The following is a 25,961-nucleotide window of genomic DNA, read 5'->3' on the forward strand; positions in this document are numbered from 1 at the left end:
GTAATGTCTCTGTGAATATCCCAACTAAGTTGCTCATAACTTTCCTTCCAAGGAGTAAGTGCATTTTAATTTCATAGCTGTAATCACCATCTGCAGTGATTTTGGAGCCCCCAAAAATAAAGTCTGACAATGCCTCCACTGTTTCCCCATCTATTTCCCATGAAGTGATGGGGCCAGATGCCATGATCTTCGTTTTCTGAATGTTGAGCTTTAAGCCAACTTTTCCACTCTCCTCTTTCACTTTCATCAAGAGGCATTTTAGTTCCTCTTCACTTTCTGCCATAAGGGTGGTGTCATCTGCATATCTGAGGTTATTGATATTTCTCCCAGCAATCTTGACTCTAGCTTGTGCCTTCTTTGAGTCCAGCGTTTCTCATGATGTACTCTTCAGAGAAGTTAAATAAGCAGGGTGACAATATACAGCCTTGATGCACTCTTTTCCTATTTGGAACCAGTCCATTGTTCCATGTCCAGTTCTAACTGTTGCTTCCTGATCTGCATACAGATTTCTCAAGAGGCAGGTCAGGTGGTCTGGTATGCCCATCTCTTTCAGAATTTTCCACAGCTTTTGTGATCCACACAGTCAAAGGCTTTGGCATAGTCAAGAAAGCAGAAATAGATGTTTTTCTGGAACTCTCTTGCTTTTTCCATGATCCAGCAGATGTTGGCAATTTGATCTCTGGTTCTTCTGCCTCTTCTAAAACCAGCTTGAACATCTGGAAGTTCACGGTCATGTATTGCTGAAGCCTGGCTTGGAGAATTTTGAACATTACTTTACTAGTATGTGAGATGAGTGCAATTTGCGGAAGTTTGAGCATTCTTTGGCATTGCCTTTCTTTGGGATTGGAATGAAAACTGACCATTTCCAGGCCTGTGGCCACTGCTGAGTTTTCCAATTTTGCTGTCATATTGAGTGCAGCGCTTTCACAGCATCATCTTTTAGGATTTGAAATAGCTCAACTGAAATTCCATCACCTCCGTTAGCTTTGTTCGTAGGGATGCTTTCTAAGGCCCACTTGACTTCACATTCCAGGGTGTCTGGCTCTAGGTGAGTGATCACACCATCGTGATTATCTGGGCCATAAAATTCTTTTCTGTACAGTTCTTCTGTGCATTCTTGCCACCTCTTCTGAATATCTTCTGCTTCTGTTAGGTCCAGACCATTTCTGTCCTACAATGAGCCCATCTTTGCATGAAATGTTCCCTTGGTATCTCTAATTTTCTTGAAGAGATCTCTAGTCTTTCCCATTCTGTTGTTTTCCTCTATTTCTTTGCATTGATCGCTGAAGAAGGCTTTCTGATCTCTTCTTGCTATTCTTTGGAACTCTGCATTCAGATGTTTATATCTTTCCTTTTCTCCTTTGCTTTTTGCTTCTCTTCTTTTCACAGCTCTTTGTAAGGCCTCCCCAGACAGCCATTTGGCTTTTTTGCATTTCTTTTCCACAAGGATGGTCTTGATCCCTGTCTCCTGTACAATGGCAGGAACCTCCATCCATAGTTCATCAGATATTCTGTCTATCAGATCTAGTCCCTTAAATCTATTTCTCACTTCCATTGTATAATCATAGGGATTTGATTTAGGTCGTACCTGAATGGTACATTGGTTTTCCCTACTTTCTCCAATTTCAGCCTGAATTTGGCAATAAGGAGTTCATGATCTGAGCCACAGTCAGCTCCCGGTCTTGTTTTTGTTGACTGTATAGAGCTTCTCCATCTTTGGCTGCAAAGAATATAATCAATCTGATTTTGGTTTTGACCATCTGGTGAAGTCCATGTGTAGAGTCTTTTCTTGTGTTGTTGCAAGAGGGTGTTTGCTATGACTAGTGTGTTCTCTTGGCAAAACACTATTAGCCTTTGCCCTGCTTCATTCCGTACTCCAAGGCCAAATTTGCCTGTTACTCCAGGTGTTTCTTGACTTCCTACTTTTGCATTCCAGTCCCCTATAATGAAAAGAACATCTTTTTCAGGTGTTGGTTCTAAAAGGTCTTGTAGGTCTTCATAGAACAGTTCAACTTCAGCTTCTTCAGCATTACTTGTTGGGGCATAGGTTTGGATTACTGTGATATTGAATGGTTTGCCTTGGAAATAAACAGAGATCATTCTGTCATCTTTGAGACTGCATCCCAGTACTGCATTTTGCACTCTTCTGTTGACCATGATGGCTACTCCATTTCTCCTAAGGGATTCCTGCCCGCAGTAGTAGTAGATATAATAGTCATCTGAGTTAAATTCACCCATTCCAGTCCATTTTAGTTCACTGATTCCTAGAATGTTGACCTTTACTCTTGCCATCTCCTGTTTGAGCACTTCCAATTTGCCTTGATTTATGGACCTAACATTCCAGGTTCCTATGCAATATTGCTCTTTACAGCATCAGACCTCGATTCTTTCACCAGTCACATCCACAGCTGGGTATTGTTTTTGCTTTGGCTGCACCTCTTCATTCTTTCTGGAGTTATTTCTCCACTGATCTCCAGTAGCATATGGGGTACCTACCCACCTGGGGAGTCCCTCTTTCAGTATCCTATCATTTTGCCTTTCCATACTGTTCATGGGGTTCTCAAGGCAAGAATACTGAAGTGGCTTGCCATTCCTCCAGTGGACCACATTCTGTCAGACCTCTCCACCATGACCCACCAGTCCTGGGTGGCCGCACGTGGTATGGCTTAGTTTCATTGAGTTAGACAAGGCTGTGGTCCTAGAGTGATTAGATTGACGAGTTTTCTGTGATTACGGTTTCAGTGTGTCTGCCCTCTGATGCCCTCTGGCAACACCTACCGTCTTACTTGGGTTTCTCTTATCTTGGATGTGTGGTAGCTCTTCACGTCTGCTCCAGCAAAGCGCAGCTGCTGCTCCTTAACTTGGACGAGGGGTATCTCCTCACAGCCGCCCCTCCTGACCTTGAACGTGGAGTAGCTCTTCTCCGCCCTCCTCCTTCCGCACAGCCATTGCTCCTTGGACGCGGGGTTGCTCCTCTCAGCCGCCGCCCCTGGCCTCGGGCGTGGCGTAGCTCCTCCCAGCTGCTGCCCCTGGCCTCGGATGTGGGATACCTCCTCTTGGCCACTCCTGCGCCGTTGCAGCCTGACACCCTTGGCCACCGCCCCTGACCTCGGACATGGGGTAGCTCCTCTCGGTTAGCCTGCAACAAAAGGGAAAGGAAGGAAGAGAAAAAACAAAACAAAACCCAGGCTGGTAAATCAGAGGGCAAGTAGTAGACAGCATTCATCCCCATGGTTTCAGGGCAGCAAGGAAGAGAAGCAGGGAGGGAGTACTCAGTTTCCACTGCTCAGAACTTTTCTCTTCTTCACTTTGGTGAGATCCTGGAACAAGCAGGGTGGGAGGTGGAACCTGGAGAGGAAGTACAAGGAGGGGCCTGCAATCAGAAGGCAACATCCCTAAACTGGTTACAGAGGGGAAAGCTTGACACAGGTCCTATCTGGTCATGGCTGTGGACAATCCAGCACCATGGCAGACAATAAGGGAAGGAAATCAAATATTTTGAGTCAAGACTTGAAAACAAGTAGGACATTGATTATGTATTAATATATAGCTGAGCTGGGCTTCCTTAGTGACTCAGATGGTAAAGAATCTGCCTGCAGTGCAAGAGATCTGGGTTCTATCCCTGGGTGAGGAAGACTCTCTGGAGAAGGGAATGGCAACCTACTCCAGTACTCTTGCCTGGAAAACTCCATGGACAGAGGAGACTGGGAGGCTACAATCTATGGGGTCACAAAGAGTCAGACACATCTGAGCGACTAACACACACATACACATAGATGAGCATAGCCCATGGCCCAGTTCTGTATTTCCAACTTAAGGATCAACACCAAGGTGAATTTTTCAAGCAGTCCAGAGCTCAACTTGGAGGACTGAATACAACAACAGAACGCAGGCCGGATGTTACAGAAAATCACTATATGTTACTCATCCTGATTTTTTGTGTGGTGCCTTCAGAGTTTTCCCATTTCTAAGAGTGCACTTTCTATCCCTTCCCCGTTATTTTTATCCCATTGTCATCCTTTTTTTCTCATTTAAGGATGTTTTTTACATGACTTTTCATTTGCCATCTCTCTGCAAAGCCACACGCTCTCAGTCGGTTGTTGAGAATTAACAGACTTGTGGAGAAAAGGGAGGACAGAAAAATTCCTCTTGGCTCAGCTCTCCATCCTTGTGCCACTTCAGCTTTTGACCATGGATGATCTCCATTTACCATCGCTTTTCCCTCTTGCACTGAGGGATGGGGAAAGGAGTCCATAGTGTTTTTATGGGGCAATACTATGCCCACTCATCCTTTCTCACCATCTTTGTGTTCCGTGTTTGAATTCATCTGCCATGGTTTGAAGATGATACCATTTCCATGAACTCTCTAGGGAATGCAATGCTAACATAGAAGCTTCCAGAGAGGACCCACCCTGATCCCCAGGTGACTATACTCCAATTCACCCCAGTAACACTCCAGGATGCCACAAGGCTCCAGAAACTGAGTCTGGCTGGTGAGAACTTGCTTTACTTCCTCTCCACAAGACAGCGGGACTGCAGGTGTATCATTTAGCTCCCCACAGTGTGTCACCAAGGCGGGGAGTTGCCCCTGGAAGGCCAGCTCTGATGAGGGACATGCAGAGATCCTGGCCATCGTGCTCTCAGCCAGGAGCTGACATCGCATCCCCCAGACTTGCATGATTTCCTATGCGGGGCTGTCAATCTAGCAGCTTTTGTGACAACTAAATTTACTGGAAAAAAATTCAAAATTATTTCAGTGGCAGCCAGCTTCTGAAAGTCTCCAAATGTACTTTTTTAGCTCTCTATTTCCCTTAAGCCATATGATGTCATTTGCCTCTCAATTCTTGAGTGCCAAAAATTCTGCTTTCATATCTTTGAAATTTGCCAAAAGAGAAAAACCTCATATCTTAGCTTGGGTTCTTATCCACCAGCCACCCCACTCCCCCCGCCCCCCCCCAAAAAGGGCACAAATTACTTTCTACATTTTTTTCAAAGTAAGAATATCAGTGACAAACTATCACAACTCACAAATCCGTTAAATCTTTTACCATGTTTCCCCCTGTTTGGGCTAATGGGCTGCCCTAATTTTATTCAGAATTTTTATTTCAATCACTTGTCAGCTGCCATTTCAGGAAACACCTAAAACTCCTGAAGGCTCGGACATGACAGGTAACCAAGAGACTGATTTTCACATGCAGTATACTTCGCTTGAGGATGTATTCATCAGTGACTTTTGAAGTCAGAACATTTTCCCACTGATTTGGAAGTTTCATAGGTTCTTGTTATGTATTTACAGAAGCTTTTTAGTTCACCTAAAAGAGAGAGGGGGGAGAAAGCCTTCATTCTGCTTCCCTTTCTAATTACAGTCCCATTTCCTTAGCAAGTCCTTGAAAAAAGAATTCCCCAAGTCTCTAATCATCTCTCTAGTCATAATCTCCATAATTGTGTCCCTTCCAGATTCCTTCCTGGCACAGTGCAGAGAATGATTTGCTCCATGTGGTTTAAAACCTTTTATTTGATGCCAGTGAGGACTTGTTTTCACGGCTTGCCTTCTTGGTCCTTAATGCTACATTGGATGTGATTGATCACTACAGGCGCCTTCCCTATCCTCCATGAGTGATTGTAGCCCTTGTTCCATTATCTTATTTTAGGGGCAGACTAAAGTCTGCCTGCCAGGGTTATAACTCTGGGGTTCCAACAGGTTACTGCCTCCCCTCTTTCTCCGTTTACCCATTTAGTTGGTCAGTTCAAGATACAAGCATTTATGAAGAGAATTCTCTTTCCCCAAAATACATGTCCCATGAAAGAAAAATCAGGATTGGTGGCTTTTAATATATTCTTCGACTAGCAATTCTCAAATATGGGCAACTGTGTCCTCAATCCCATGCCCACTCTACAGAGGACATTTAGCAATGTCTGGAGACATTTTGGGTGGTCACTACTTGGGGGAGGGGTTTTTACTGGCTTCTAGTAGGTACAGACCAAGGATGCTGCTTCATATCTCAAAATATCAAAACAACCTCCTGGCACAAAAATGTATCTGGTCCCACATGTTAATGGTGAGGAGGCTGAGAAACCTTCCTGTAGAAGAACCATCATCCAACCGTAATAAGCCCACAGAGATTGTTTCTTAGATGTCTCTGAATCCCCAGCCCCTAGAGGATGGGCACAGGAGAATCAGTTGTTGGTGGATCTATTCACTTAGAAACGTATCTCTCACAGGCATTCTAATGATTAGCAATCTTTGGCAGTAGAAAATTGTTACTGACAGTCTACCTTAAATTCTCTTTGCTGCAGGTCAGAACCTTTCTTTCTTGCTCTGTTTTTACTGAAGAGGGAAATGGCTACACACCCTCTCCTGTGTGATTCATTAGTGGTCCAGACAGCGACCATCTGAACCCTGGAAAATGGAGTCAGGCAGTGAGAGAGGAGTAACTTATTTTCCTGGGGATTCTATTCTATTTCCTACCTTTGTTGGGGGGATACCCTGCAGCTTACAGTCAGGCTCTCTTATGCCTAAATTAAGGCTCTTTTAAAAGAGAGTCAAAAGCCATCCTGATAAACTGCTGAGAAGGGTCTCTGGGGAGGTGGGAGCCATCTCCACATATGAGAAAGTCAAGGGACCACTGTTATGGACAAGGCTTTGGAAGACAGCTCAGAGGTTATCCCTAATGCTCTTCCCAAACAGTCCCTGGGGTATGTGCTCCTGAAAGAAGGGAGTCTAACTGAAAGGGTGAGTTCAAGGGCACAAGTGGCAAGATCTGGGAGACAGCAAACAGAATTGGTGATCACCAAACCTGGGCTGCAGGCAGATGGAGGTGAAGAGGAAGTCAAGTGAGCCTCTGGAAGGGAGGAGCAGCTGGAAGGAAGTGCACAGACCATCCCACAAGGGCATGACTTGGTGGAATTATGTTCTAGAGGAAAATAATAGAATGGAAAAGACTAGAGATCTCTTCAAGAAAATTAGAGATACCAAGGGAACATTTCCTGCAAAGATGGGCTCAATAAAGGACAAAAAATGGTATGGATCTAACAGAAGCAGAAGATATTCAGAAGAGGTGGCAAGAATACACAGAAAAACTGTACAAAAAAGAGCTTCATGACTCAGATAATCACGATGGTGTGATCACTCACCTAGAGCCAGACATCCTGGAATGTGAAGTCAAGTGGGCCTTAGAAATCATCACTACGCAAAGCTAGTGGAGGTGATGGAATTCCAGTTGAGCTGTTTCAAATCTTAAAAGATGATGATGTGAAAGTGCTGCACTCAATATGCCAGCAAATCTGGAAATCTCAGCAGTGGCCACAGGCCTGGAAAATGCCAGTTTTCATCCCAATCCCAAAGAAAGGCAATGCCAAAGAATGCTCAAATTGCACAATTGCACTCATCTCACACGCTAGCAAAGTAATGCTCAAAATTCTCCAAGCCAGGCTTCAGCAATATGTGAACCGTGAACTTCCAGATGTTCAAGCTGGTTTTAGAAAAGGCAGAGGAACCAGAGATCAAATTGCCAACATCTGCTGGATCATCAAAAAAGCAAGAGAGTTCCAGAAAAATATCTATTTCCGCTTTATTGACAATGCCAAAATCTTTGACTGTGTGGAACACAAGAAACTGTAGAAAACTCTTCAAGAGATGGGAATAGAACTAAAGAAGATGAAGAACTAAATAGACATTTCTTCAAAGAAGACATACAGATGGCTAACAAACACATGAAAAGATGCTCAACATCACTCGTTATCAGAGAAATGAAAATCAAAACCACAATGAGGTACCATTTCACACCAGTCAGAATGGCTGTGATCCAAAAGTCTACAAGAAATAAATGCTGGAGAGGGTGTGGAGAAAAGGGAACCCTCTTACACTGTTGGTGGGAATGCAAACTAGTACAGTCACTTTGGAGGACAGTGTGGAGATTCCTTTAAAAACTGGAAATAGAACTGCCTTAGGACCCAGCAATCCCACTGCTGGGCATACACACTGAGGAAACCAGAATTGAAAGAGACACGTGTACCCCAATGTTCATCGCAGCACTGTTTATAATAGCCAGGACATGGAAACAACCTAGATGTCCATCAGCAGATGAATGGATAAGAAAGCTGTGGTACATATACACAATGGAGTATTACTCAGCCATTAAAAAGAATTCATTTGAATCAGTTCTGATGAGATGGATGAAACTGGAGCCGATTATACAGAGTGAAGTAAGCCAGAAAGAAAAACACCAATACAGTATACTGACACATATATATGGAATTTAGAAAGATGGTAATGATAACCCTGTATGCGAGACAGCAAAAGAGACACAGATATATAGAACGGACTTTTGGACTCTGTGGGAGAGGGAGAAGGTGTGATGACTTGGGAGAATGGCATTGAAACATGTAAGAAACATGTAGAAACGAGTTGCCAGTCTATGTTTGATACAGGATACAGGATGCTTGGGGCTGGTGCACGGGGAAGATCCAGAGAGATGATGTGGGGTGGGAGGTGGGAGGGGGGCTCAGGATTTGGATCTCATGTACACCTGTGGCAGATCCATGTCAATGTATGGCAAAACCAACACAGTATTGTAAAGCAAAATAAAGTAAAAATAAAAATTTTAAAAAAAGAGAGAGATGGGAATACCAGACCACATGACCTGCCTCTTGAGAAATCTGTATGCAGGTCAGGAAGCAACAGTTAGAACTGGACATGGAATAACAGACTGGTTCCAAATAGGAAAAGATGTACATCAAGGCTGTATATTGTCACCCTGCTTATTTAACTTATATGTAGAGTACATCATGAGAAATGCTGTGCTTGATGAAGCACAAGCTAGAATCAAGATTGCTGGGAGAAATATCAATAACCTCAGATATGCAGATGACACCACCCAAAGGAGGAAATTGAAGAAGAACTAAAGAGCTTCATAATGAAAGTGAAAGAGGAGAGTGAAAAAGTTGGCTTAAAGCTCAACATTCAGAAAACGAAGATTATGGCATCCAGTCCCATCACTTCACGGCAAATAGATGGAGAAACAGTGGAAACAGTGGCAGACTTTATTTTGGGGGGCTCCAAAATCACTGCAGATGGTGACTGCAGCCATGAAATAAAAAGACACTTTCTCCTTGGAAGAAAAACTATGACCATCCTGCAGAGCATATTAAAAAGCAGAGACATTAATTTCCCAACAAAGGTCCATCTAGTCAAGGCTATGGTTTTTCCAGTAATCGTTTATGGATGTGAGAGTTTGACTATAAAGAAAGCTGAGCACAGAAGAGTTGATGCTTTTGAACTGTGGTGTTGGAGAAGACTCTTGAGAGTCCCTTGGTCTGAAAGGAGATCCAACCAGTCCATCCTTAAGGAGATCAGTCCTGGGTGTTCATTGGAAGGACTGATGTTGAAGCTGAAACTCCAATACTTTGGCCACCTGATGCGAAGAGCTGACTCATTTGAAAAGACCCTGATGTTGGGAAAGATTGAGGCAGGAGGAGAAGGGGACGACAGAGGATGAGATGTTTAGAGGGCATCACTGACTCAGTGAACATGAGATGGGTAAACTCTAGGAGTTGGTGATGGACAGGGAGGCCTGGCATGCTGTAGTTCATGGGTTCACAGAGTCGGACACGACTGAGTGACTGGACTGAACTGATATAGAACCATGTTAAATTAACCTTTTTTGTAACAAGCACTTCACAAGAACAGCCGTTAGAAAACTAGAATAACTACGTTGGGTCCATCAACTCTTTGTGACCCCATGGAGCCCACCACACTCCTCTGTCCATGGAATTGTCCAGGCAAGAATACTGAAGTGAGGAGCTATTCCCTCCTCCAGGGGATCTTCCCAACCCTTGGATGGAAATTGGGTCTCCTGCGTCTCCTGAATTGGCAGGTGGGATGTTTACCCACCTGGGAAGTGTCACCTGGGAAGCCCTTTAACAGGCACTGACCACTCCCTAGAGGAGTTCTAGTGAATGATGAACAGGACTAATGCTGAGCTGCTTACTGGACTTCCCTCGACATCCACTGCAACAATTCATATGGAATGAACTCATGCCTTGACTGATGAGTTTATTGGGTCTTTCTAGAAGGCAATGGCACCCCACTCCAGTACTCTTGCCTGGAAAATCCCATGGCCAAAGGAGCCTGGAAGGCTGCAGTCCATGGGGTCGCTGAGGGTCGGACATGACCGAGCGACTTCACTTTCATTTTCATGCATTGGAGAAGGAAATGGCAACCCACTCCAGTGTTTTTGCCTGGAGAATCCCAGGGACAGGGGAGCCTAGTGGGCTGCCATCTCTGGGGTCGCACAGAGTCGGACACGACTGAAGCAACTTAGCAGCAGCAGCAGCAGCAGCAGCATGTATTTAGGAATTTTGAGTGAGAAGTTATCTGTTATTCTCTCTCCCCCTTCTCTCTCAATCTTTCTTTTTTCTCCCTATATCTCTTTCTTTCTCCTCCTCACTTATTGACCACCCTTCCACTTCTGTCTGGAACTTTTGATTCTCCCTGCCTCCTTCTCAGCACACCGGTCACCATTGAGCTAGTTCTAAAGACGACATTTCTGGGCTCCTAATCCATGGTGATACCAGGGCTATCCCAGATCCAACCTCCAGTCCAGCTGACCACCCAGCTTATTCCTTGGACATGTGGTAGTCATTTTGTCCTCGTCCATCCTTGCTCCCATTACTACAGGTCTAGGCAGTAGGTCCTCATAGATCCTAGGCTGATCAGGATCCATGTGTCCAGATGCCTCTCTCGGGGCCTGGGGAGTGGGTGGTGCCATAGGCTCTAATCAATGAATGTGGTTTACATGGCTTGCCTTATCATTGTTGTTGTTCGGGCTAGTCTCATAGGGAACACATTTAGATGTTAGTTCCCACCAAAGTTAAACTCTCAGCCATGGATCCCCTCTTCTGGCTTACAGAGCTATAGGTCAACTCCACTCAGCACATTAAATCGCTATTGTTTTTTAACCCCAGCTATTTTTTTCTATGCTCCTTTAAAGAATGTTTAAGCTTAAATTGCCATATATTTGGAAAGACAGTGTGCTCTGAAGCATGAACCTCTATGCCATTCTGAGAAGGGGGCTTCCAATGACTGCTTAATTTTTATTTTTTCCCCCAATTAGAGGAATAATGGATATTCATTGCAGAAAATTTGGAAAGTGTTGAAACATATAAATCCCATAGCTCTGAGATAACCACTGCTAATACTTCAGCATATTTCTTTCAAACTTTCGTGTCCATAAATTTATACACAGACACATGCTGAAGAGATTAGTTCTTGCTGTACATTCAGTTTGGTTTTCTGTTGTTATGACGGATGACTGTTTTTCATGTATTCTAAATATAGTACCTACTCACTGGTAGAAAATTCATAAAGCTCAGAAGTACAGAAGTTATATTTCCTCGAATTTCACAAAAGGTAGCCACTGTGAAAATTGTACTATTTCTTCTTCACATTAAAAAAATTTGCATAAGATACATAATTTTGAACTGTACATTTTTCACACCATTGTGTTTCCATAATATTAGGAACATTTCCCAGATCATCAAAATATGGTTTGCAGTGCCACACAACTCAAGTTTTGTGCTTTCCCACTGTATAAAAGTCAGTGGTAACCTAAGATATATACATATATATGTATATATATATAAATATATAATATATAACCTAAGATCTTAAAATTTTTGAGTTTTGAAAATGCACTCAACCCTCAAAAAGAACATACATTCTTAGCATAATATAAATCATTATTTCAATCTCAAGTATATATTGAAATTTTCTATGCCATTATTTGTTTTTTATCTCCAAGATCTTTGAAGATTATGTTAAAGACCTTCACAAGACTTTTCAATCAATTCATCTTTTTCCTTCTAATAAATTTTAATTAATGTGTTTAGTTTAGATAAATGTCTCTTAAAAGAACATTTTCATAATTAATGTGTATTTTATCAAAACTAAGGAACTCTGTCTTAATGTTTGTGCCTCAATTTCTGTCTGTCTGGTGTTAATTCTGCCACATATGCTTTGCTGTTGTGTCCCTGATATTTGAAAAAGATTTTAACTTTTCTGTTCATTCTTAACTGAGAAACAACTCTTATAAACAGATTATAGTGAGTTTTATTTTACTTTAATCTTTGTTCTCTGTTGTCATACATGATCTATGTGGACTTATTTTTTATCATTTTATCACTTTTATTTTTAGGTTCTCTGAAGATGATTTCTGTTTTTTTGCTATTCAGAAAACATTTTTCTGCCTTTATCTTCTTTGGTAGTGGGTAAATATATATTTTACTTAAGACTCTCATATTGGTTAGATTTATGCATTCAAAAACATTGTTCATTAGGGATTGAGTTAGTTACTGAAATACAAAATCATCCAGACTGGGACTCACTGTTCTCATGAAACAGAAAGTCAGAACGCTGAGAACTTGTGCAGCTGCTCCCCAGGGTCCCCCTATTTCAGGCTCCTCCTCTCTCTCTGTTTCGTCATCCTAAGCATAAACTTTCATCCCACAAAGCTATCAGTGTCCCAAAGGATGGTTATATCTTTGACCTCCCAACCACATTCCAAATGGAAAGAAAAATGGGGGAAGGAGCAAGGAAAGAAGGAGGAGGAAGAGAAAACAGAGAAGGAGCACACAGGAAGAAAGAGGCATTGTCTAGATCTGTGTAGTGAAACTCGCCCAGAACCTCAGTCAACTCCCCCTTCTGTTTCACTGCCTAGAACTCTGTCACATGCTACTTCTCTCTGCAAGGAGGCTAGGAAAGAGGATTTTTATCTGGGTACTTTGTCAGTCTGAACAAAACTGGGTTTTCCTTAGTAAGGAAGAAGGGAGAATATATTTTAGCAGAACAGAAATTGCCTACCCATTATTTCTAAGGTTGCCCAAGTCAAGAGTGAAAGTGTTTGCCTGCTGCTGCTTCTCTTCTCCCACAGCCCCTCTCCTACACGACCACATTTTAATTCTTGGTATTCATGAATTTAAACATAAAATTTAAAAATTTTGTTCTACTAAATTATAATTTTACATTATGTAACTTTTCTTTCAAAGGTTTTAAAATCGCACTAAAGTGTTAGACACTTTCAAACATTATAAATCCTTACATTTATAATTATTGAGGTTCACTCTGCAGATTCTTTTAAGCCAAGAAATTGCCTGGCTTATATGTTGGATTTTGGTTCTTTTCTTGATGGTCTAAATACACGTGGAAGTAATTTTTGAAAATGTGTATATATAGATGGTATATCTTGTGCTCTTGTATGTAGGAAGCTCATCCTAGCTCAACATTCCAGGGGTGAAGCTGTGCGTCACATTTGAAAATAACTGACATGAAAAAGTGCCTCAACTCATTTAGGCCCCTGATTACTTTATAACCAATAATAAACTTGCTCTTAAGGCCAGACTCAAAATTGTTTAATTCCAAAAACAATCAAACAAAAATGTAATTCCAAAGGCACTGATGAATAGCATACATCCCAACTGAACTTTTCTTTTAATAGAGAGGCAGAAAACATATTTCACAGCATCAACAAGATTTATAAAAAGGTATTTCTTACACTACTCTCTTTCCTTACAGTTCCATCCTTTATAGCAGTCTCTGTCTCACTGCATCTGTGATCCTCCTTGAGCATCTGGCTTTCTGTACTCTCCAAACTCTGTCCTTATGCTTTCTATTTCCTTTAATTGAGATACATGCCATATAACATTGTTAGTATCAGATATACAACAGAAGATTTGATATTTGCATATATTGCAAAAAGTCATCAAAATAAGTCCAATTAACAGCCAGGTATGCTTTTTATTTTTAATGTATTTTTAATTTATTCTTTTTGGTAGGTGGTTTATGGATTTTAACAAACACACAGAGTCATGTAACGTTCAACCCAACCAGGAAACCAAAAACTTCCCTGTAAATGTTTCCTCATGCTGCCCCTTTGTGATCGAACCCTCCCTCTTTTCTCTAACCTATGGCAACTACTGGTCTGTTCTCCCTCTCTGTCACTTTACATTTTCCAAAATATCATATAAATGCAATCATGCGATATGTAGCTTTTTTCATTACTACAATGCATTTCTGATTCATTCATGTTGCTGCATGTATAAATAGCTCACTCATTTTTATTTCTGAGTAATATTCCAGAATTGGATATTACACTACAGTGTATTTATCCCATCCTCAGTTTAACATGTGGACTTATGTCTCCAAAAATGTCCCATTACCCGTGAGTGTGATCTTATTTGAAACTAGGGGCTGGGCAGATGAGTCAAGTTAAAATGAGACTACACACTTTAGAGTAGAACCTAAATTCAATAACTGTCATCTCTATAAGAAAAGGGAAAGAGAGGTTTGAATACAGAGACATGGGAGAGACATGGGGAGGAAGGCTATGTGAAAATGGAGATGACCTATGGGAGAAGCATCTACAAGCCAAGGAACATCAAGGATTATTGCTGAGTGCCACCAGAGGCTGAGAAGAGACAAGTAAGGACTTTTCCCTGATGTTGCTGCTGCTGCTGCAAAGTCCCTTCAGTCGTGTCCAACTCTGTGCGACCCCAATGACAGCAGCCCACCAGGCTCCCCCATCCCTGGGATTCTCCAAGCAAGAACACTGGAGTGGGTTGCCATTTCCTTCTCCAATGCATGAAAGTGAAAAGTGAAAGTGAAGTAGCTCAGTCGTGTCCGACTCTTAGCGACCCCATGGACTGCAGTCTTCCAGGCTCCTCTGTCCATGGGATTTTCCAGGCAAGAGTACTGGAGTGGGGTGCCATCACCTTCTCCTAAGGACTATTCCCTAGAGCCTTCAAAGGGGATATGACCCTGCCAACCCCTTGGTTTTTGTCTTCTAGCTTCCAGAACTGTCAGAAAAGAAATTTCTGTTGTTTTAAGTCATCCAGTTTATAGTACTTTGTTATAACAGGACTGGGATAAACTAATAAATAAAATAAAACTAATAAAACCACTTGGAGGATACTTGGGCTGTCCACAGTTTGGAGACTAAGTTATGAATGAAGCTGTAATAAAAACTCATCTCTAAGTTTTTGTGTGAAATATTTTTATTTATCTTTAGTAAATTAGGAGTGAGATTACTGTCATATGCTAAGTGTATGTTTAGTTCATAAAAACATCATAATGTTTATCAAAGAAGCCCTACCATTTTGTATTTCTACAATCAATGTATGAGAACTCAAATTGCTCTTCAGCCTCACCAGCATTTGGCTTTATCAGGTTAGTTTTTGTTTGTTTTTCTTTCTTATTTCAGTAATTGTATGGTGGTCTCTCATCATGGTTTAAATTGACTTATCTTAATAACTAACAAGATTGAATGATCTTTTCAGGTCCTTAAATGCCACCCATATATCTTCTGTGTTAAAAATATATTTTCAACTCCTTTTCCCATTTCTTATTAACATATTCACTTTTTATTGTCGAGTTTTGAGAATTGGTTATATATTTGGCTTACATGCACTTCAACAGATATATACTCTGAAAATATTTTCCCTTAACATATGGCTAGTATTTTCATTTCTTTACTAGTGTCCTTTGAAAAACCAAAGCTTTTAATTTCAAAGAAATCAAATTTATCAATTTTATTGTTAAATAAAAAGGTCTTCATGATAACAACAATGGTGTGGTCACTCACCTAGAGTCAGACATCCTGGAGTGTGAAGTCAAGAGAGACTTAGGAAGCATCACTATGAACAAAGCTAGTGGAGGTGACAGAATTCCAGCTGAGCTATTTCAAATCCTAAAAACTGATGCTGTTAAAGGGTTGCACTTAATACGTCAGCAAATTTGGAAAGCAGCAGTGGTCACAGAACTGGGAAAGGTCAGTTTTCATTCCAGTCCCAAAGAAAGGCAATGCCAAAGAATGTTCAAACTATCAGACAAATGTGTTCATTTTCTATTCTAACAAGGTAATGCTCAAAATTCTTCAAGCTAGTCTTCAGCAGTACATGAACTAAGAACTTCCAGATGTACAAGCTGGATTTATAAAAGGCAGAGGAACCAGAGATCAAATTGCCAACATCCACTGGAACATAGAAAAAGCAAGAGAATTCCAGAAAACATCTTCTTCTGCTTCATTGACTACACTAAGACCTTTGACAGTGTGGATCACAACAAACTGGAAAATTCTTAGAGATAGGAATACCAGACCATCTTATCTGTCTCCTGAGAAATCTGTATGCAGGCCAGGAATCAACAATTAGAATCAAATAAGGAACAATGAACTGGCTCAAAACTGGAAAAGGAGTACATCAAGGCAGTATATTGTCACCCTGCTTATGTCACTTCTATACAGAGTACATCATGTATGTATGTACTCCATAGATCAGCTGGAATCAAGATTGCTGGGAGAAATATCAGTAACCTCAGATATGCAGATGACACCACCCTTATGGCAGAAAGTGAAGAAAAACTAAAGAGACTCTTGATGAAAGTGAAAGAGGAGAGTGAAAAAGTTGCCTTAAAGCTCAACATTCAGAAAACGAAGATCATGGCATCTAATCTCATCACTTCATAGCAAATAGATGGGGAAATGGTGGAAACAGTGGCTGACTTAATTTTGGGGGGCTCCAAAATCACTGCAGATGGTGGTTGTAGCCATGAAATTAAAAAACGCTTACTCCTTGGAAGGAAAGTTATGACCAACCTAGACAGCATATTAAAAAGCAGAGACATTACCTTGCCAACAAAGGTCCGTCTAAGTCAAGGCTATGGTTTTTCCAGTAGTCATGTATGGATGTGAGAGTTGGACTGTGAAGAAAGCTGAGCACTGAAGAATTTATGCTTTTGAACTGTGGTGTTGGAGAAGACTCTTGAGAGTCCCTTGGACTGCAAGGAGATCCAACCAGTTCATCCTAAAGGAAATCAGTCCTGAGTGTCCATTGGAAGGACTGATGCTGAAGCTGAAACTCCAATACTTTGGCCACCTGATGTGAAGAACTGACTCACTGGAAAAGACCCTGATGATGGGAAGGATTGAAGGTGGGAGGAGAAGGGGATGACAGAGGATGAGATGGCTGGATGGCATCACTGACTCAATGGACATGAGTATGGGTAAACTCCAGGAGTTGGTGATGGACAGGGAGGCCTGGAGTGCTACAGTCCATGAGGTCACAAAGAGTTGGACACGACTGAGTGGCTGAACTGAACTGAACGACTCTAATGGCAAAAAACAATGAGGAACTAAAGAACAAAGAAAACAAAGATGAAGGTGAAAGAGGAGAGAGAAAGAAAGATGAAGGTGAAAGGGGAGAGAGAAAAAGCATACTTAAAAATCAACATTCAAAAAACTAAGATGGGGAGGCGGTCCTAAGATGGCGGAGGAATAGGATGGGGAGACCACTTTCTCCCCTACAAATTCATCAAAAGAACATTTCAACCCTGAGTAAATTCCACAAAACAATTTCTGATTGCAGGCAGAGGCCATCAGGCACCCAGAAAAGCAGCTCATTGTCTTTGAAAACAGGTAGGAAAAAATATAAAAGACAAAAAAAAAGAGATAAAAGAGGTAGGGAAGGGGGTCTTAAAAAGAGAGAAGTTTCCAAACACCAGGAAACACTCTCATTGCCGAGTCTGTGGCGAGCCTTGAAAGCACAGAGGGCAACATAACAGGGAGGAAAAATAAATAATTAAAACCCACAGATTATGAGCCCAACAGTAACTCCCCCAGCGGAGAAGCAGTGCAGATGCCTGCATCCACCACTAGCAAGTGGGGGCCGGGCAGGGAGGTGCGCGCTGCAGTGCTTTTTAAGGATCAGGCCCAAATGCCCAGAGTGTAACCAGAGCGAATTAACTTGGGCTAGCATACCAGACCGTGGGATAGCTACTGCGCAAAAAGCTCTAACATAAGACACCGTGAAGACTGCGCACAGAACAAAGGACTGAGAATTAGCCAGCTGCAGACCATCCCCCTCCAGTGACAGGCAGCCAGAGCCGGAAGGGCTGGAAGGGGACAATAGCAGCCCCAGAGAGACATTAACAGCCAAACTGCAAGCAGGCTTCTTTGCTAACTAAGACTTCTTGGGGTTCTGGTCAGTCATCATCTGCCTGAGAAGGTGTACCAGTTGTACACCCAGAAAACTGAGCAGCAGGAATGGGAGAGGCGATAAGTTGCATCAACTGCGCTCGCCAAACACCTGAGCTACTCGGCCCTGGGAAGGGCACAAAACGCAGGCCCAACCAAGTCTGCTCCCCTGAGGACTACCTGAGTGCCTGAGCCTGAGCAGCTTAGACCTGGGAGGTGCATGCAGCCCAGGGCCGGCCTCAGAAGGTTCCCGGCGGAGCAACCTAGAGCCTGAGCTGTGTGCGCCATGGGCGGGGGCAGGCCCAGCATGGCTGAGACACCGCGAGCACACGCCAGTGTTATTTGTTTGCAGCATCCCTCCCTCCCCACAGCACGACTGAACAAGTGAGCCTAAAAAATGTGTCCATCACCAGCCCCCATGTGTCAGGGCAGAAATCAGACACTGAAGAGACCAGCAAACAGAAGAAGCTAAAACAGAGGGAACCGCCTTGGAAGTGACAGGTGCGATAGATTAAAACCCTGTCGTTAGTTCCGACTACATAGGAAGGGACCTATAGATCCTGAGAAATATAAGCCGGACCAAGGAACTATCTGAAAATAAACTGACCCCACACTGCCCACAACGACACTAGAGAAAGTTCTAGATATATCTTCACTATTTTTATGATCATTCTTTTTGTTTGTTTGTTTTTTCTTCTTTTCTTTTTCTTTTTTTAAAACATTTTTTTAATTTTTAAGTCCTCTATTTCTCCTTTAATTTTCATTTTTATAACCTACTATTACTTTTCAAAAAAGACCCTATTTTTAAAGCAAACTTTGTATATATATATATATTTTATAATAATTCTTGTGACTTTGTTTTTTCTTCTTCTTCTTCTTCTTTTCTTTAATATTGTATTTTTGAAACTCCAACTTCTACTCTAGATTTTTGATCTTTGCTTTTTGGTATTTGTTATCAAATTTGTACCTTCAAAAACCCAATCTTCAGTACCCATTTTTACTTGAGAGTGAGATTACTGGCTTGACTGCTCTCTCCCCTTTGGACTCTCCTTTTTCTCCACCAGGTCGCCTCTGTCTCCTCCCTTCCCCTTCTCTTCTGTACCCAAATCTGTGAATTTCTGTGTGTTCCACATGGTGGAGAACACTTAGGGAACTCATTACTGGCGGGATCTGTCTCTCTCCTTTTCATTCCCCTCTTTTATCCTCCTGGCTAACTCTGTCTCCTTCCTCCCTCTCCTCTTCTCTGTATAAATCCGTGAACATCTCTGAGCGGTCCAGACTGTGGAGTGCACATAAGGAAGTGATTACTGGCTAGCTTGCTCTCTCCTCTTTTGATTCCACCTCATCTCATTTGGGTCACCTCTAAATTCCCCACTCCCTCTTCTCTTCTCCATGTAACTCTGTGAACCTCTCTGGGTGTCCCTCCTTGTGGAGAAACTTTTCATCTTTAACCTAGATGTTTTATAAATGGTGCTGAATAGAAGGAGAAGTCTTGAGACTACTGTAAAAATAAAACTGAAAACCAGAAGCAGGAGGCTTAAGTCCAAATCCTGAGAACACCAGAGAACTCCTGACTCCAGGGAACATTAATTGACAGGAGCTCATCAAACGCCTCCATACCTACACTGAAACCAAGCACCACCCAAGGGCCAACAGTTCCAGAGCAAGACATACCACGCAAATTCTCCAGCAACACAGGAACACAACCCTGAGCTTCAATATACAGGCAGCTCAAAGTTACTCCAAAACCACTGACATCTCATACCTCATTACTGGGCACTTCACTGCATTCCAGAGAGAAGAAATCCAGCTCCGCCCACCAGAACACCAACACAAGCTTCCCTAACCAAGAAACCTTGACAAGCGACCCCTACAACCCCACCCACAGCGAGGAAATTCCATAATAAAGAGAACTCCACAAACTGCTAGAATACAGAAAGCCCACCCCAAACGCAGCAATATAAACAAGATGAAGAGACAGAGGAATATCCAGCAGATAAAGGAACAGGATAAATGCCCACCAAACCAAACAAAATAGGAAAAGATAGGGAATCTACCTGATAAAGAATTCCAAATAATGATAGTGAAAATGATCCAAGATCTTGAAATCAAAATGGAATCACAGATAAATAGCCTGGAGACAAGGATTGAGAAGATGTAAGAAAGGTTTAACAAGGACCTAGAAGAAATAAAAAAGAGTCAATATATAATGAATAATGCAATAAATGAGATCAAAAACACTCTGGAGGCAACAAATAGTAGAATAATGGAGGCAGAAGATAGGATTAGTGAAATAGAAGATAGAATGGTAGAAATAAATGAATCAGAGAGGAAAAAAGAAAAACAAATTAAAAGAAATGAGGACAATCTCAGAGACCTCCAGGACAATATGAAATGCTCCAACATTCGAATTATAGAAGTCCCAGAAGAAGAAGACAAAAAGAAAGATCATGAGAAAATCCTTGAGGAGATAATAGTTGAAAACTTCCCTAAAATGGGGAAGGAAATAATCACCCAAGTCCAAGAAATCCAGAGAATCCCAAACAGGATAAACCCGAGGCGAAACACCCCAAGACACATATTAATCAAGTTAACAAAGATCAAACACAAAGAACAAATATTAAAAGTAGCAAGGGAAAAACAACAAATAACACACAAGGGGATTCCCATAAGGATAACAGCTGGTCTTTCAATAGAAACTCTTCAGGCCAGGAGGGAATGGCAAGACATACTTAAAGTGATAAAAGAAAATAACCTACAGCCCAGATTACTGTACCCAGCAAGGATCTCATTCAAATATGAAGGAGAAATCAAAAGCTTTACAGACAAGCAAAAGCTGAGAGAATTCAGCACCACCAAACAAGGTCTCCAACAAATGCTAAAGGATATTCTCTAGACAGGAAACACAAAAAGGGTATATAAACCTGAATCCAAAACAATAAAGTAAATGGCAATGGGATCATACTTATCAATAATTACCTTAAACGTAAATGGGCTGAATGCCCCAACCAAAAGACAAAGACTGGCTGAATGGATACAAAAACAAGACCCCTATATATGTTGTCTACAAGAGACCCACCTCAAAACCGGGGACACATACAGACTGAAAGTGAAGGGCTGGAAAAACATATTCCACGCAAATAGAGACCAAAAGAAAGCAGGAGTAGCAATACTCATATCAGATAAAATAGACTTTAAGACAAAGGCTGTGAAAAGAGACAAAGAAGGACACTACATAATGATCAAAGGATCAATCCAAGAAGAAGATATAACAATTATAAATATATATGCACCCAACATAGGAGCACCGCAATATGTAAGACAAACACTAACAAGTATGAAAGGGGAAATCAACAATAACACAATAATAGTGGGAGACTTTAATACCCCACTCACACCTATGGATAGATCAACTAAACAGAAAATTAACAAAGAAACACAAACTTTAAATGATACAATAGACCAGTTAGACCTAATTGATATCTATAGGACATTTCACCCCAAAACAATGTATTTCACCTTTTTCTCAAGTGCTCATGGAAGCTTCTCCAGGATAGATCACATCCTGGGCCATAAATCTAGCCTTGATAAATTCAAAAAATTGAAATCATTCCAAGCATCTTTTCTGACCATAATTCAGTAAAATTACATCTCAATTACAGGAGAAAAACTATTAAAAATTCCCACATATGGAGGCTGAACCACACGTTTCTAAATAACCAACAAATCACAGAAGAAATCAAAAAAGAAATAGAAATATGCATAGAAGCGAATGAAAATAAAAACACAACAACCCAAAACCTGTGGGACACTATAAAAGCAGTGCTAAGAGGAAAGTTCATAGCAATACAGGCGTACCTCAAGAAACAAGAAAAAGTCAAATAAATAACCTAACTCTACACCTAAAGCAACTAGAAAAGGAAGAAATGGATAACCCCAGGGTTAGGAGAAGGAAAGAAATCTTAAAAATTAGGGCAGAAATAAATGCAAAAGAAACAAAAAGACCATAGCAAAACTCAACAAAGCCAAAAGCTGGTTCTTTGAAAGGATAAATAAAATTGACAAACCATTAGCCAGACTCATCAAGAAACAAAGGGAGAAAAATCAAATCAATAAAATTAGAAATGAAAATGGAGAGATCACAACAGACAACTCAGAAATACAAAGGATCGTAAGAGACTATGATCCAATCATATGCCAATAAAATGGACAACGTGGATGGAAGAAATGGACAAATTCTTAGAAAAGTACAACTTTCCAAAACTGAACCAAGAAGAAATAGAAAATCTTAACAGACCCATCACAAGCACAGATATTGAAACTGTAATCAGAAATCTTCCAGCAAACAAAAGCCCAGGTCCAGACGGCTTCACAGCTGAATTCTACCAAAAATTTCAAGAAGAGCTAATACCTATCCTACTCAAACTCTTCCAGAAAATTGCAGAGGAAGGTAAACTTCCAAACTCATTCTATGAGTCCACCATCACCCTAATACCAAAACCTGACAAAGATGCCACAGAAAAAGAAAACTACAGGCCAATATCACTGATGAACATAGACGCAAAAATCCTTAACAAAATTCTAGCAATCAGAATCTAACAACACATTAAAAAGATCATACGCCATGACCAAGTGGGCTTTATCCCAGGGATGCAAGGATTCTTCAATATCCGCAAATCAATCAATGTAATTCACCACAGTAACAAATTGAAAAATAAAAACCATATGATTATCTCAATAGATGCAGAGAAGGCCTTTGACAAAACTCAACATCCATGTATGATAAAAACTCTCCAGAAAGCAGGAATAGAAGGAACATACCTCAACATAATAAAAGCTATATATGACAAACCCACAGCAGACATTATCCTCAATGGTGAAAAATTGAAAGCATTTCCCCTAAAGTCAGAAACAAGACAAGGGTGCCCACTTTCACCACTACTATTCAACATAGTTCTGGAAGTTTTGGCCACAGCAATCAGAGCAGAAAAAGAAATAAAAGGAATCCAAATTGGAAAAGAAGTAAAACTCTCACTGTTTGCAGATGACATGATCCTCTACATAGAAAACCCTAAAGACTCCATCAGAAAATTACTAGAGCTAATCAAGGAATATAGTAAAGTTTCAGGATATAAAATCACCACAGAGAAATCCCTTGCATTCCTATACACTAATAATGAGAAAGTAGAAAAAGAAATTAAGGAAACAATTCCATTCACTATTGCAATGAAAAGAATAAAATACTTAGGAATGTATCTACCTAAAGAAACTAAAGACCTATATATAGAAAACTATAAAACACTAGTGAAAGAAATCAAAGAGGACACTAATAGATGGAGAAATATACCATGTTCATGGATCAGAAGAATCAATATAGTGAAAATGAATATACGACCTAAAGCAATCTACAGATTCAATGCAATCCCTATCAAGCTACCAGCGGTATTTTTCACAGAGCTAGAACAAATAATTTCACAATTTGTATGGAAATACAAAAACCTCAAATAGCCAAAGCAATCTTGAGAAAGAAGAATGGAACTGGAGGAATCAACCTGCCTGACTTCAGGCTCTACTACAAAGCCACAGTCATCAAGACAGTATGGTACTGGCACAAAGACAGAAATATAGATCAGTGGAACAAAATAGAAAGCCCAGAGATAAATCCAGACACCTATGGACACCTTATCTTTGACAAAGGAGGCAAGAATATACAATGGAGTAAAGACTATCTCTTTAACAAGTGGTGCTGGGAAAACTGGTCAACCACTTGTAAAAGAATGAAACTAGAACACTTTCTAACACCATACACAAAAATAAACTCAAAATGGATTAAAGATCTAAACATAAGACCAGAAACTATAAAACTCCTAGAGGAGAACAAAGGCAAAACACTCTCTGACATACATCACAGCAGGATCCTCTATGACCCACCTCCCAGAATACTGGAAATAAAAGCAAAAGTAAAAAAAAAAAGGGGGGGGGGATCTAATTAAAATTAAAAGCTTCTGCACAACAAAGGAAACTATAAGCAAGGTGAAAAGACAGCCTTCGGAATGGGAGAAAATAATAGCAAATGAAGCAACTGACAAACAACTAATCTCAAAAATATATAAGCAACTCCTGCAGGTCAATTCCAGAAAAATAAATGAACCAATCAAAAAATGGGCCAAAGAACTAAATAGACATTTCTCCAAAGAAGACATACAGATGGCTAACAAACACATGAAAAGATGCTCAACATCACTCATTATCAGAGAAATGCAAATCAAGACTACAATGAGGTACCATTTCACACCAGTCAGAATGGCTGTGATCCAAAAGTCTACAAGCAATAAATGCTGGAGAGGGTGTGGAGAAAAGGGAACCCTCTTACACTGTTGGTGGGAATGCAAACTAGTACAGCCACTATGGAGAACAGTGTGGTGGAGATTCCTTTAAAAACTGGAAATAGAACTGCCTTAGGACCCAGCAATCCCACTGCTGGGCATACACACCGAGGAAACAAGAATTGAAAGAGATACGTGTACCCCAATGTTCATCGCAGCACTGTTTATAATACCTAGAACATGGAAGAAACCTAGATGTCCATCAGCAAATGAATGGATAAGAAAGCTGTGGTACATATACACAATGGAATATTACTCAGCCATTGAAAAGAATACATTTCAATCAGTTCTAATGAGGTGGATGAAACTGGAGCCTATTATACAGAGTGAAGTAAGCCAGAAAGAAAAACACCAATACAGTATACTAACACATATATATGGAATTTAGAAAGATGGTAATGATAACCCTCTATGCGAGACAGCAAGGAGACACAGATGTATAGAACAGAATTTTGGACTCTGTGGGAGAGGGAGAGGGTGGGATGATTTTGGAGAATGGCATTTAAACATGTAAGAAACAAGTAAGAATTGAACCATCAGTCTAGATTCAATACAGGATACAGGATGCTTGGGGCTGGTGCACTGGGATGACCCAGAGAGATGGTATGGGGAGGGAGGTGGGAGGGGTGTTCAGGATTGGGAACTCATGTACACCCGTGGTGGATTCATGTTGATGTATGCCAAAACCAATACAGTATTGTAAAGTAAAATAAAGTTTAAAAAAAAAAAAAAACCTAAGATCATGGCATCTGGTCCCATCACTTCATGGCAAACAGATGGGGAAAAAAATGGAAACAGTGGCAGATTTTATTTTCTTGGGTTTCAGAATCACTGTGGATGGTGACTGCATCCATGAGATTAAAAGACACTTGCCTCTTGAAAGAAAAGCTATGACAAACCTAAACAGCATATTTAAAAGAGACATCACTTTTCTGACAAAGGTCCATATAGTCAAAGCAATGGTTTTTCCAGTAGTCATGTACAGATGTGAGTTGGACCATAAAGATGGCTGAGTGTCAAAGAATTGATGCTTTCAAACTGTGGTGCTGGAGAAGACCGTTGTCCAAGACCCTTGGACTACAAGATCAAACCAGTCAATTCTAAAAAAAAAACAAAACAAAACAAAAAAAAAACACAACAACAACAACAACCCTGAATATTCATTGGAAGGACTGATGCTGAAGCTGAAGCTGCAATAATTTGGCCACCTGATGTGAAGAGCCGACTTATTGAAAAAGACCCTGATTCTGGGAAAGATTGAAGGCAACAGGAGAAGGAGGCAACAGAGAATGAGACAGATAGCATCATTGACTCACTGGACATGAATTGAGCAAACTCCAGGAGATGGTGAAGGACAGGGAAGCCTGGCATGCTGCCATCCATGGGGTTGGAAATAGTTCACACAGCATAGCTACTGAACAACAACAATAAATAACTCATTGTCTAACCCCATGTCACAAAGATTTCTTTATTATAAACTGTATTATGAACTTATTATATTTTAAATGCTTCCCTTTTATTCCTGATTGCTATCATTTGTAGTGTCTTTCAT

At 40.9% G+C, this 25,961-nt stretch overlaps 1 long non-coding RNA gene across 1 annotated transcript in view; it reads right to left on the reverse strand.

Moving 5' to 3' along the window:
- The window catches only part of LOC121820207 (uncharacterized), a 41,414-nt gene that overhangs the window by 5,413 nt on the left and 10,040 nt on the right, over positions 1 to 25,961 (reverse strand). The window contains exon 3 of the long non-coding RNA XR_006060665.2: positions 2,779 to 3,139. This is a non-coding gene — a long non-coding RNA (uncharacterized LOC121820207). The remainder of the gene's footprint in view (positions 1 to 2,778; positions 3,140 to 25,961) is intronic.

Source organism: Ovis aries, chromosome 8, assembly GCF_016772045.2.
Source record: "Ovis aries strain OAR_USU_Benz2616 breed Rambouillet chromosome 8, ARS-UI_Ramb_v3.0, whole genome shotgun sequence".
Classification (NCBI taxonomy): domain Eukaryota; kingdom Metazoa; phylum Chordata; class Mammalia; order Artiodactyla; family Bovidae; genus Ovis; species Ovis aries.